The sequence below is a fragment of the Cherax quadricarinatus genome, chromosome 4, assembly GCF_038502225.1.
Source record: "Cherax quadricarinatus isolate ZL_2023a chromosome 4, ASM3850222v1, whole genome shotgun sequence".
NCBI classification, from domain to species: Eukaryota; Metazoa; Arthropoda; class Malacostraca; order Decapoda; family Parastacidae; genus Cherax; species Cherax quadricarinatus.
In genome coordinates, this window is record NC_091295.1 from 57415077 (window position 1) to 57428428 (window position 13352).

A 13352-nucleotide genomic window follows, 5' to 3' on the forward strand; every position below is an offset into this window, starting at 1 on the left:
GATGAGACAGTAGGACCACAGTTGGTCCTGCTGACACGACCATATCACAGTTGTGTTGGTTGTGAAATCATGCCATTGTCAGGTCCGTGGCTGAGTGGTTACAGAGTTGGTCTGGTATATACAAGGACCACGGTTCCAGTCCTTATCTTTCTTTAATTTTCTTTCCATTCAGTACTTTCATATCGTTTTACCTCTTCTGTACTCTCCCTAATCATGTTTGTTTTTACTCTCTCATTTTTATCCTTACCTCTTCCTCTCTTCGCTCTCCATATTTTAATTGATGCTCTTCCCTTCTTCCTTCGCTTACTCCTCCCTCCTCTGTTCTGCTCTATCTACTCCCTCTCCCCAGCAACCCCACTCCCCTCCAACACTTGTGGATCTTCACATGAGGAAGACAACTATTACCTTCCTCTCTGTCTGCCCACATTGTGACCATACTCCTATCACCCCTATAATTCCCCCTTTTAACTACCATCTGACTCACCGCTCTATAACTCAACCCTCACTCAACTCTCTACCTCTCCTTCCTGTCATCTCTCATTTCACTTATAATACGTCTATCTGTGTCTGTCTCTGTCTCTCTCTCTCTCTGTCTGTCTGTCTCTGTCTCTGTTTCTGTCTCTCTCTCTGTCTCTGTCTCTGTCTCTCTCTCTCTCTCTCTCTCTCTCTCTCTCTCTCTCTCTCTCTCTCTCTCTCTCTCTCTCTCTCTCTCTCTCTCTCTCTTTGAAATCAAAGCATAAATTATTTGCCAAAGTTCTTGTAATTTTATAAACTTTCACGACGAACAGACATCAGAAGTTTGAACACTACGAGACTCCACAGACTTTACTGATGGTGTTCAACTCTACTTGTGAGAGCCCTCAAGTGTTCTCATAATCCAGCGAGAGATAACGGGAGGAAGTGCAGAATAAATCTACCGAGAAACAGAGATGTCATGGACACATTCCAAGAACACTACAACGTGTGTGCAGGTGCTGAGGTGAAGACTGCTACAGTGTGTGCAGGTGCTGAGGTGAAGGCTGCTACAGTGTGTGTGCAGGTGCTGAGGTGAAGGCTGCTACAGCGTGTGTGCAGGTGCTGAGGTGAAGGCTGCTACAGTGTGTGCAGGTGCTAAGGTGAAGACTGCTACAGCGTGTGTGCAGGTGCTGAGGTGAAGGCTGCTACAGCGTGTGTGCAGGTGCTGAGGTGCTGAGGTGAAGGCTGCTACAGTGTGTGCAGGTGCTGAGGTGAAGGCTGCTACAGCGTGTGTGCAGGTGCTGAGGTGAAGGCTGCTACAGCGTGTGGGCAGGTGCTGAGGTGAAGGCTGCTACAGCGTGTGTGCAGGTGCTGAGGTGAAGGATGCTACAGCGTGTGTGCAGGTGCTGAGTTGAAGGTTGCTACAGCGTGTGTGCAGGTGCTGAGGTGAAGGTTGCTACAACGTGTGTGCAGGTGCTAAGGTGAAGGTTGCTACAGCGTGTGTGCAGGTGCTGAGGTGAAGGTTGCTACAGCGTGTGTGCAGGTGCTGAGGTGAAGGGTGCTACAGCGTGTGTGCAGGTGCTGAGGTGAAGGTTGCTACAGCGTGTGTGCAGGTGCTGAGGTGAAGGTTGCTACAGCGTGTGTGCAGGTGCTGAGGTGAAGGTTGCTACAGCGTGTGTGCAGGTGCTGAGGTGAAGGCTGCTACAGCGTGTGTGCAGGTGCTGAGGTGAAGGTTGCTACAGCGTGTGTGCAGGTGCTGAGGTGAAGGCTGCTACAGCGTGTGTGCAGGTGCTGAGGTGAAGGATGCTACAGCGTGTGTGGAGGTGCTGAGGTGAAGGATGCTACAGCGTGTGTGCAGGTGCTGAGGTGAAGGCTGCTACAGCGTGTGTGCAGGTGCTGAGGTGAAGGCTGCTACAGCGTGTGTGCAGATGCTGAGGTGAAGGCTGCTACAGCGTGTGTGCAGTTGTTGAGGTGAAGGCTGCTACAGCGTGTGTGTAGGTGCTGAGGTGAAGGCTGCTACAGCGTGTGTGCAGTTGTTGAGGTGAAGGCTGCTACAGCGTGTGTGCAGGTGCTGAGGTGAAGGCTGCTACAGCGTGTGTGCAGTTGTTGAGGTGAAGGCTGCTACAGCGTGTGTGCAGGTGCTGAGGTGAAGGCTGCTACAGCGTGTGTGCAGGTGCTGAGGTGAAGGCTGCTACAGCGTGTGTGCAGGTGCTGAGGTGAAGGCTGCTACAGCGTGTGTGCAGGTGCTGAGGTGAAGGCTGCTACAGCGTGTGTGCAGGTGCTGAGGTGAAGGCTGCTACAGCGTGTGTGCAGGTGCTGAGGTGAAGGCTGCTACAGCGTGTGTGCAGGTGCTGAGGTGAAGGCTGCTACAGCGTGTGTGCAGGTGCTGAGGTGAAGGCTGCTACAGCGTGTGTGCAGGTGCTGAGGTGAAGGCTGCTACAGCGTGTGTGCAGGTGCTGAGGTGAAGGCTGCTACAGCGTGTGTGCAGGTGCTGAGGTGAAGGCTGCTACAGCGTGTGTGCAGGTGCTGAGGTGAAGGCTGCTACAGCGTGTGTGCAGGTGCTGAGGTGAAGGCTGCTACAGCGTGTGTGCAGGTGCTGAGGTGAAGGCTGCTACAGCGTGTGTGCAGGTGCTGAGGTGAAGGCTGCTACAGCGTGTGTGCAGGTGCTGAGGTGAAGGCTGCTACAGCGTGTGTGCAGGTGCTGAGGTGAAGGCTGCTACAGCGTGTGTGCAGGTACTGAGGTGAAGGCTGCTACAGCGTGTGTGCAGGTGCTGAGGTGAAGGTTGCTACAGCGTGTGTGCAGGTGCTGAGGTGAAGCCTGCTACAGCGTGTGTGCAGGTGCTGAGGTGAAGCCTGCTACAGCGTGTGTGCAGGTGCTGAGGTGAAGCCTGCTACAGCGTGTGTGCAGGTGCTGAGGTGAAGCCTGCTACAGCGTGTGTGCAGGTGCTGAGGTGAAGGCTGCTACAGCGTGTGTGCAGGTGCTGAGGTGAAGCCTGCTACAGCGTGTGTGCAGGTGCTGAGGTGAAGCCTGCTACAGCGTGTGTGCAGGTGCTGAGGTGAAGCCTGCTACAGCGTGTGTGCAGGTGCTGAGGTGAAGGCTGCTACAGCGTGTGTGCAGGTGCTGAGGTGAAGCCTGCTACAGCGTGTGTGCAGGTGCTGAGGTGAAGCCTGCTACAGCGTGTGTGCAGGTGCTGAGGTGAAGCCTGCTACAGCGTGTGTGCAGGTGCTGAGGTGAAGGCTGCTACAGCGTGTGTGCAGGTGCTGAGCTGCTACAGCGTGTGTGCAGGTGCTGAGGTGAAGGCTGCTACAGCGTGTGTGCAGGTGCTGAGGTGAAGCCTGCTACAGGTTAGTCGACAGCTCCTGGAAATTTTTACTGCTAACCTTGTGTCTTTGTGTTTTTTTTTTCATTGGTAAGTGTTGGTGTTTTCCCCGGTCAGAACACACATTCCCTTTTCATCCTCTCCTTCCCTTCCCCCCTCTCCCCCGACCCCCTCACTTTTTTTTTTTCTTATTTCTCCTTTCTACTTTCCCCTAAGTCATTTGTCCTTCCTCCCCTTTCCTCTTCCCTCCCCCCCCCAATATTAAAATTGCAGTGTGGGGTGTGGGGCCTGCGTGTTTTGTCTGCGTGTGTGTGTGTGTGTGTGTGTGTGTGTGTGGTGGTGTGTGGGGGTTTGTGTGTGTGTGTGTGTGTGTGTGTGTGTGTGTGTGTATTCACCTATTTGTGGGGGAGTCAGTCCCCGCTCCTGGCCCCGCCACTTCGCTGGTCGTTACTAGGGCCACTCTCTCACTGCTCCAGATTTCTCCTACCTGTGTGTTTTCATATCCATAGTTCCTTGTCTGCATGTGCTTCTGTTCCTCTCTCTGTAATCTGTGGAACTCATTTTAACTGTTTATCTATGATTTTGGCTCTTCACTTGCTCTATGGTTTTCATAACTTCCGGGATGCCTCTAGGGATCTCTAGGAATTAAGAAAATCTTTACAGTGATAATTTAATGGATTTTAAATGATGCTTAACTTTGTGTGACTATTTATGGTGTGTGTTTTATTCATGCTGGTAGTTTTCCTGGTAATTTTACTGCTAACCTTGTGTCTGTTGTGTTTATTTTTCATTGGTAAGTGTGCTGAGTGATCTACCTGGTCAGAACACACACTTCTTTCATCACTCATCCTTACCCTTCCCTCCTCTCTCACCCGATCCCTCACTTTCTTGTTTTTCTTCCATCCTTCTCCTTTCCTAGCATTCCTAAGTCATTCTGTCCTTCCTCCTCCTCTTGCCTCATTCCTCTCACCCCATATATTATGAATGTGCAGTGTGCGCGTGTGTGTGCCTGCGTGTGTGTGTCTGCGTGTGTGTGTGTGTGTGTGTGTGTGTGTGTGTGTGTGGTGTGTGTGGTGTGTGTGTGTGTGTGTGTGTGTGTGTGTGTGTGTGTGTGATTCACCTATTTGTGATTGAGGTCAGTCGCAGCTCCTGGCCCCCTCTTCGCTGGTCGTTACTAGGGCCACTCTCTCACTGCTCCAGATTTCTCCTACCTGTGTGTGTGTGTGTGTGTGGTGTGTGGTGTGTGTGGCGTGCATGTGCGTATACATGTGTGTGTGACTCTGTCGGCAGAGCATTAGTTTGACTATTTCAAGGTCGCAGGTTGGAATCCTATCAGGTGCTACATGTGATTTTTACGGGTCATAGGATGATCAAGACTGTGTCCCGGACGGACAGTGTCTTCACAGATATTCAGGGCAAGAAAAGTGCTACATTCACCCTTTATTAAGGTAGCAGAAATTATGTCTAGATATTGACGAAAGGAGGATCAGCCTTTTTTCTGTTTCATCTCTCCGTTCAGCAGTTTGTAGTTCACATGGAACAATGCCTGGAAGGAACTTTTAATAAAAAGTATTTCAACACAGCCATAAGTTAGTGGATGGGCTTTTTAAAAGGAATTCCATGATTATATTCTGACACACGAGGGTGGAAAGATCAAGGAACAGGTGACGTTGAACCCATGGCGAATGAGTCTAGACATAGACAGCAGACATGCAGAAGCCTACTGGCCCATGAGCAGGCAGCCTAGTAAGCAGAACCTGGTCAGAGGCGCCAGTGCGTAAGAGCTGGCCCAGAGCGCCAGGTCGTCAAACCAGCTGGCCCAGAGTCGCCATGCTAAGCTCAGCTGGCCCAAGGTCTTGGCAGTTGTAAGCCAGCTGGCCCAGAGTCGCCCGGTGGCTCAGGCCAGCTGGCCCAGAGGCGCCAGTGCGTAGCCAGCTGGCCCAGAGGCGCCAGTGCGTAAGCCAGCTGGCCCAGAGGCGCCAGTGCGTAAGCCAGCTGGCCCAGAGGCGCCAGTGCGTAGCCAGCTGGCCAGAGGCCGCACGTGCGTAGCTCAGCTGGCCCCAGGCGCCGGTTGGCTACGTAACAGTGCTGGCCCAAGGCGCCAGTGGTAAGCTCAGCTGCCCTGTAAGGTACTCAAGCATGCGTAGTCCAGTGGCCCAGAGGCGCCACTGTGGAGCCATGGCCCAGAGGCGCCAGTGCGTAAGCCAGCTGGCCCAGAGGCGCCAGTGCGTAAGCCAGCTGGCCCAGAGGCGCCAGTGCGTAAGCCAGCTGGCCCAGAGGCGCCAGTGCGTAAGCCAGCTGGCCCAGAGGCGCCAGTGCGTAAGCCAGCTGGCCCAGAGGCGCCAGTGCGTAAGCCAGCTGGCCCAGAGGCGCCAGTGCGTAAGCCAGCTGGCCCAGAGGCACCAGTGCGTAAGCCAGCTGGCCCAGAGGCGCCAGTGCGAAGCCAGCTGGCCCAGAGGCGCCAGTGCGTAAGCCAGCTGGTCCAGAGGCGCCAGTGCGTAAGCCAGCTGGTCCAGAGGCGCCAGTGCGTAAGCCAGCTGGTCCAGAGGCGCCAGTGCGTAAGCCAGCTGGTCCAGAGGCGCCAGTGCGTAAGCCAGCTGGTCCAGAGGCTTACGCACTGGCCTGGAGTTTACGACTCACTTTCCATGGTTTCAAACCCCGTCCGTTCCGTGGTTTGTTTCCTATCGTGTTATTACGAATGCGTGAGTCAGTAGACACAAGGGTAGGGTTGGCTCAGCGTACTCTCTGTAAGGAGTACTCAAGCATCTAGTCCAGTGGAACTCCTGGTTTACGGAGCTTAAGCACTGGAACCCATCCTGTGTGATGCAATATGCTCTCTCTCTCTCTCTCTGTCTCTCTCTCTCTCTCTCCTCTCTCTCTCCTTCTCTCTCTCCTGTCTCTCTCTCTCTCTCTCTTCTCTCTCTCTCTCTCTCTCTCTCTCTCTCTCTCTCTCTCTCTCTCTCTCTCTTCTCTCTCTCTCTCTCTCTCTCTCTGTCTCTCTGTCTCTCTCTCTCTCTCTTCTCTCTCTCTACTCTCTGTCTTCTGTCTCTCTCTCTCTCTTCTCTCTCTCTCTCTCTCTCTCTCTCTCTCTCTCTCTCTCTCTCTCTCTCTCTCTCTCTCTCTCTCTCAGACTCTCTCTCTCACTCTCACACTCTGTTATTGTCACGTCTGTCCCCTCTTCTCTCTCTCTCTCTCTCTCTCTCTCTCTCTCTCTCTCTCACTCTCTCTCTGTCTGTCTGTCTCTCTCTCTCTCTCTCTCTCTCTCTCTCCTGCTCTCTCTCTCTCTCTCTCTCTCTTCGTTAATTACCATACAACTCAAAATTTAATCAAACTTCTTTTGAGTCTCATCTTCTTGTTGATTAATACATTCATCCCTCAGTGCTGGTATTTTGTTCATCTTCCCATTCCCCATCGTGATGTCTTATTCATCTTCCAATTAGATTATATATTCCCATTTTATTACCATTCCTGTGGAGGTGGTGGTGATGGTGTGCCATGTTTATCATCCCATTCCAGCACCCATTCCTGTTTCTGCTACTATTCTTAGTTCTCCATACTCAGTGCCTCCACACTGGTGTCCCCATTTACACTGATGTTGCCATTAATATTTCATATTCCCATTTCTCTGGTATTCCTGCTACTGGTCGTCCCCGTCTGGCGCCCACCTGTTGACCAGAATGTCGGTGTTTCATAGTCTGGAATTAGTCAATCTATTGGCTAGAGTTACTTCTATCACAATACTACTCTACTATTGTAACTATTGCTACCACCACCACCGCCATTACTACTAGCACTATTGTAACTGCTGCTACTACTACGACTACTGTTACCACTACTTCTACTATTGTAACTACTTCGACTACTGTTATCACTACTACTACCACCTATCTTTCGCCTCACGTAGTATTTTACATGTATACCCTCTGTGTCCCTGTAATGTTTGTAACGGCTTGACAAAGCCCCTGGAGAGCGAAACGTTGCCAAAATAAAGTGTCACATTAGTTGCACATGTCCTTTTACTTAACATATTGGATTATCTGTCTACCTCGACCTAATGGCTTATCTACCCATCTACCTCTTTCTACTTGCATTTCTATCACATTTAATAAGCGACTGAATACAGGGAGGCGACCTTATGTTATCTGGGAAGTGTACTTCATTTACAGGTGAGAATTATTCCAGTGGGCAGTGGAGAACAACATGACGTTCACTGGTGATAAGTTCCAGCTGCTTAGGTATGGAAAGAATGAAAAACTCAAAAGGAACACTATATACAAAACTCAAGAGGGTCACCAAATAGAACGTAAGGAACACGTAAAAGACCTAGGAATAATTATGTCAGCGGACCTTTCTTTTTAAAACCATAACAAGACAAAGATCACGACAGCCAGGAAGATGACGGGGTGGGTATTGAGAACTTTCAAAACAAGGGAAATAATGCCGATGGTGACACTCTTCAAATCGCTAGTGCTCCCTCATTTAGAATATTGCTCAGTGCTGACGGCCCCGTTCAAAGCAGGAGAAATATCGGAGCTGGAACAAATACAGAGATCATTTACGGGTCACACTGAGCCTGTAAAGCACCTAAACTACTGGGAACGCCTGTAAGCCTTGAACATGTATTCACTGGAGCGGAGGAGAGATACATGATAATATATACCTGGAAAGTACTCGAGGGCCTGGTCCCAAATCTGTACACTGCCATAACAACATACTGGAGTGAGAGATATGAGAGGAAGTGTAACAAATCCAGTGAGGAGCAGGGGTGCTGTGGGCACAATAAGGGAACACTGTATCAACATCCGGGGTCCCAGACTATTCAACATCTTACCAGAAGATAAGAAACACTGCTGGAACAAGTGTAGAAGCCTTCAAGAGGAAACTGGACTAGTATCTTCACCAAGTGCCAGATCAACCAGGCTGTGATGGATATGTGGGGCAGCGGGACTACAGCAGCAACAGCCTGGTTGACCAGGCAAGTACAAGACTAGCCTGGCCCATGGCCGGGCTCAGAGAGTAGATAAACTCTCGAAACTCTTCCAAGGTATATCAAATGTATTATGGAGAGACCATTGCCGAAGTTTTGCTCATCGTGATACTTCATTTTTATTATTTTTAAAAGTTTTATAACTAAGTTTAATATATAAGGGAAATATTAAGTATTAAATAACCCAGGGAGGTTAAATATTAATAACCCAGGGAGGTTAAATATTAATAACCCAGGGAGGTTAAATATTAATAACCCAGGGAGGTTAAATATTAATAACCCAGGAAGGTTAAATATTAATAACCCAGAGAGGTTAAATATTAATAACCCAGGGACGTTAAATATTAATAACCCAGGAAGGTTAAATATTAATAACCCAGGGAGGTTAAATATTAAATAACCCAGGGAGGTTAAATATTAAATAACCCAGGGAGGTTAAATATTAAATAACCCAGGGAGGTTAAATATTAAATAACCCAGGGAGGTTAAATATTAATAACCCAGGGAGGTTAAATATTAATAACCCAGGGAGGTTAAATATTAATAACCCAGGAAGGTTAAATATTAATAACCCAGGGAGGTTAAATATTAAATAACCCAGGGAGGTTAAATATTAAATAACCCAGGGAGGTTAAATATTAATAACCCAGGGAGGTTAAATATTAAATAACCCAGGGAGGTTAAATATTAAATAACCCAGGGAGGTTAAATATTAATAACCCAGGGAGGTTAAATATTAATAACCCAGGGAGGTTAAATATTAAATAACCCAGGGAGGTTAAATATTAATAACCCAGGGAGGTTAAATATTAAATACCCAGGGAGGTTAAATATTAAATAACCCAGGGAGGTTAAATATTAAATAACCCAGGGAGGTTAAATATTAATAACCCAGGGAGGTTAAATATTAATAACCCAGGGAGGTTAAATATTAATAACCCAGGGAGGTTAAATATTAATAACCCAGGGAGGTTAAATATTAATAACCCAGGGAGGTTAAATATTAAATAACCCAGGAGGTTAAATATTAAATAACCCAGGGAGGTTAAATATTAATAACCCAGGGAGGTTAAATATTAAATAACCCAGGGAGGTTAAATATTAAATAACCCAGGGAGGTTAAATATTAATAACCCAGGGAGGTTAAATATTAATAACCCAGGGAGGTTAAATATTAAATAACCCAGGGAGGTTAAATATTAATAACCCAGGGAGGTTAAATATTAAATAACCCAGGGAGGTTAAATATTAAATAACCCAGGGAGGTTAAATATTAAATAACCCAGGGAGGTTAAATATTAATAACCCAGGGAGGTTAAATATTAATAACCCAGGGAGGTTAAATATTAAATAACCCAGGGAGGTTAAATATTAATAACCCAGGAAGGTTAAATATTAAATAACCCAGGGAGGTTAAATATTCAATAACCCAGGGAGGTTAAATATTAATAACCCAGGGAGGTTAAATATTAAATAACCCAGGGAGGTTAAATATTCAATAACCCAGGGAGGTTAAATATTAATAACCCAGGGAGGTTAAATATTAAATAACCCATGGAGGTTAAATATTAAATAACCCAGGGAGGTTAAATATTAATAACCCAGGGAGGTTAAATATTAAATAACCCAGGGAGGTTAAATATTAAATAACCCAGGGAGGTTAAATATTAAATAACCCAGGGAGGTTAAATATTAAATAACCCAGGGAGGTTAAATATTAAATAATCCAGGGAGGTTAAATATTAAATAACCCAGTAAGGTTAAATATTAAATAACCCAGTAAGGTTAAATATTAAATAACCCAGTAAGGTTAAATATTAAATAACCCAGTAAGGTTAAATATTAAATAACCCAGTAAGGTTAAATATTAAATAACCCAGTAAGGTTAAATATTAAATAACCCAGTAAGGTTAAATATTAAATAACCCAGGAAGGTTAAATATTAAATAAACGAGGGAGGTTAAATATTAAATAACCCAGGAAGGTTAAATATTAAATAACCCAGGGAGGTTAAATATTAAATAACCCAGGGAGGTTAAATATTAAATAACCCAGGGAGGTTAAATATTAAATAACCCAGGGAGGTTAAATATTAATAACCCAGGGAGGTTAAATATTAAATAACCCAGGGAGGTTAAATATTAATAACCCAGGGAGGTTAAATATTAAATAACCCAGGGAGGTTAAATATTAAATAACCCAGGGAGGTTAAATATTAAATAACCCAGGGAGGTTAAATATTAAATAACCCAGGGAGGTTAAATATTAAATAACCCAGGGAGGTTAAATATTAATAACCCAGGGAGGTTTAATATTAAATAACCCAGGGAGGTTAAATATTAAATAACCCAGGGAGGTTAAATATTAAATAACCCAGGGAGGTTAAATATTAAATAACCCAGGGAGGTTAAATATTAAATAACCCAGGGAGGTTAAATATTAAATAACCCAGGGAGGTTAAATATTAATAACCCAGGAAGGTTAAATATTAAATAACCCAGGAAGGTTAAATATTAAATAACCCAGGAAGGTTAAATATTAAATAACCGAGGGAGGTTAAATATTAAATAACCCAGGAAGGTTAAATATTAATAACCCAGGAAGGTTAAATATTAAATAACCCAGGAAGGTTAAATATTAATAACCCAGGAAGGTTAAATATTAATAACCCAGGAAGGTTAAATATTAATAACCCAGGGAGGTTAAATATTAAATAACCCAGGGAGGTTAAATATTAAATAACCCAGGGAGGTTAAATATTAAATAACCCAGGAAGGTTAAATATTAATAACCCATGGAGGTTAAATATTAAATAACCCAGGGAGGTTAAATATTAATAACCCAGGAAGGTTAAATATTAATAACCCAGGGAGGTTAAATATTAATAACCCAGGGATGTTAAATATTAAATAACCCAGAGAGGTTAAATATTAAATAACCCAGGGAGGTTAAATATTAAATAACCCAGGGAGGTTAAATATTAAATAACCCAGGGAGGTTAAATATTAACCCAGGGAGGTTAAATATTAAATAACCCAGGGAGGTTAAATATTAAATAACCCAGGGAGGTTAAATATTAAATAACCCAGGGAGGTTAAATATTAAATAACCCAGGGAGGTTAAATATTAAATAACCCAGGGAGGTTAAATATTAAATAACCCAGGGAGGTTAAATATTAAATAACCCAGGAAGGTTAAATATTAAATAACCCAGGGAGGTTAAATATTAAATAACTCAGGGAGGTTAAATATTAATAACCCAGGAAGGTTAAATATTAAATAACCCAGGGAGGTTAAATATTAAATAACCCAGGGAGGTTAAATATTAAATAACTCAGGGAGGTTAAATATTAAATAACCCAGGGAGGTTAAATATTAAATAACCCAGGGAGGTTAAATATTAAATAACCCAGGAAGGTTAAATATTAATAACCCAGGGAGGTTAAATATTAAATAACCCAGGGAGGTTAAATATTAATAACCCAGGAAGGTTATATATTAATAACCCAGGGAGGTTAAATATTAATAACCCAGGGAGGTTAAATATTAAATAACCCAGGGAGGTTAAATATTAACCCAGGGAGGTTAAATATTAAATAACCCAGGGAGGTTAAATATTAAATAACCCAGGGAGGTTAAATATTAAATAACCTAGGGAGGTTAAATATTAAATAACCCAGGGAGGTTAAATATTAACCCAGGAAGATTAAATATTAAATAACCCAGGGAAGTTAAATATTAATAACCCAGGGAGTTTAAATATTAACACAGGGATGTTAAATATTAAATAACCCAGGGAGGTTAAATATTAAATAAGCCAGGGAGGTTAAATATTAAATAAGCCAGGGAGGTTAAATATTAAATAAGCCAGGGAGGTTAAATATTAAATAACCAAGGGAGGTTAAATATTAAATAAGCCAGGGAGGTTAAATATTAAATAACCCAGCGAGGTTAAATATTAAATAACCCAGGGAGGTTAAATATTAAATAACCAAGGGAGGTTAAATATTAAATAAGCCAGGGAGGTTAAATATTAAATAACCCAGCGAGGTTAAATATTAAATAACCCAGGGAGGTTAAATATTAAATAACCCAGGGAGGTTAAATATAAATAACACAGGGAGGTTAAATATTAAATAACAGAGGGAGGTTAATATTAAATAACCCAGGAAAGTTAAATATTAAATAATCCAGGGAGGTTAAATATTAAATAACCCAGGGAGGTTAAATATTAAATAACCAAGAGAGGTTAAACATTAACCCAGGGAAGTTAAATAACCCAGGGAAGTTAAATATTAATAACCCAGGGAGGTTAAATATTAAATAACCCAAGGAGGTTAAATATTAATAACCCATTGAGGTTAAATATTAAATAACCCAGGGAGGTTAAATATTAAGTAACCCAGGGAGGTTAAATATTAAATAACCAAGGGAGGTTAAATATTAAATAACCCTGGGAGGTTAAATGTTAAATAACCCAGGGAGGTTAAATATTAAGTAACCAAGGGAGGTTAAATATTAAGTAACCAAGGGAGGTTAAATATTAAATAACCCAGGGAGGTTAAATATTAATAACCCAGGAAGGTTAAATATTAAATAACCCAGGGAGGTTAAATATAAAATAACTCAGGGAGGTTAAATATTAAATATATTTCTATGAGATGCCAATGTTACTTACAAACTGAAAAAAAATCTTAATATACTTCGATATTTAGTAATATGATGAGAAGTAATCAGAAATTAATTAGGAAAATAAAAGTCTGAAAATTTTGCAGTTATATTAATTAAACATGGAACTACAACATCACACTCTCATAACACTTTATTTAATGCCTTAAAAAATATTCTGGAAACTGATTGAAAAAAACGTACGTTATTGAAATGAATTAACCGGAATCTTTCAGTAATACAGTTTAAAGTTGTTGTTTTTTAGACTTTGAAGAAACACACTAAAAAAATAGTAGAAACATTGTTCTAATACCTAAAGTTAATACTAAATAAACACAACTTGTTAACTTGAAGTTGAGGAATATTAACATCTGTCTTATGTTAGAAGTTACTGTGTTGCTTTGATGGTGCAACAATCTGTC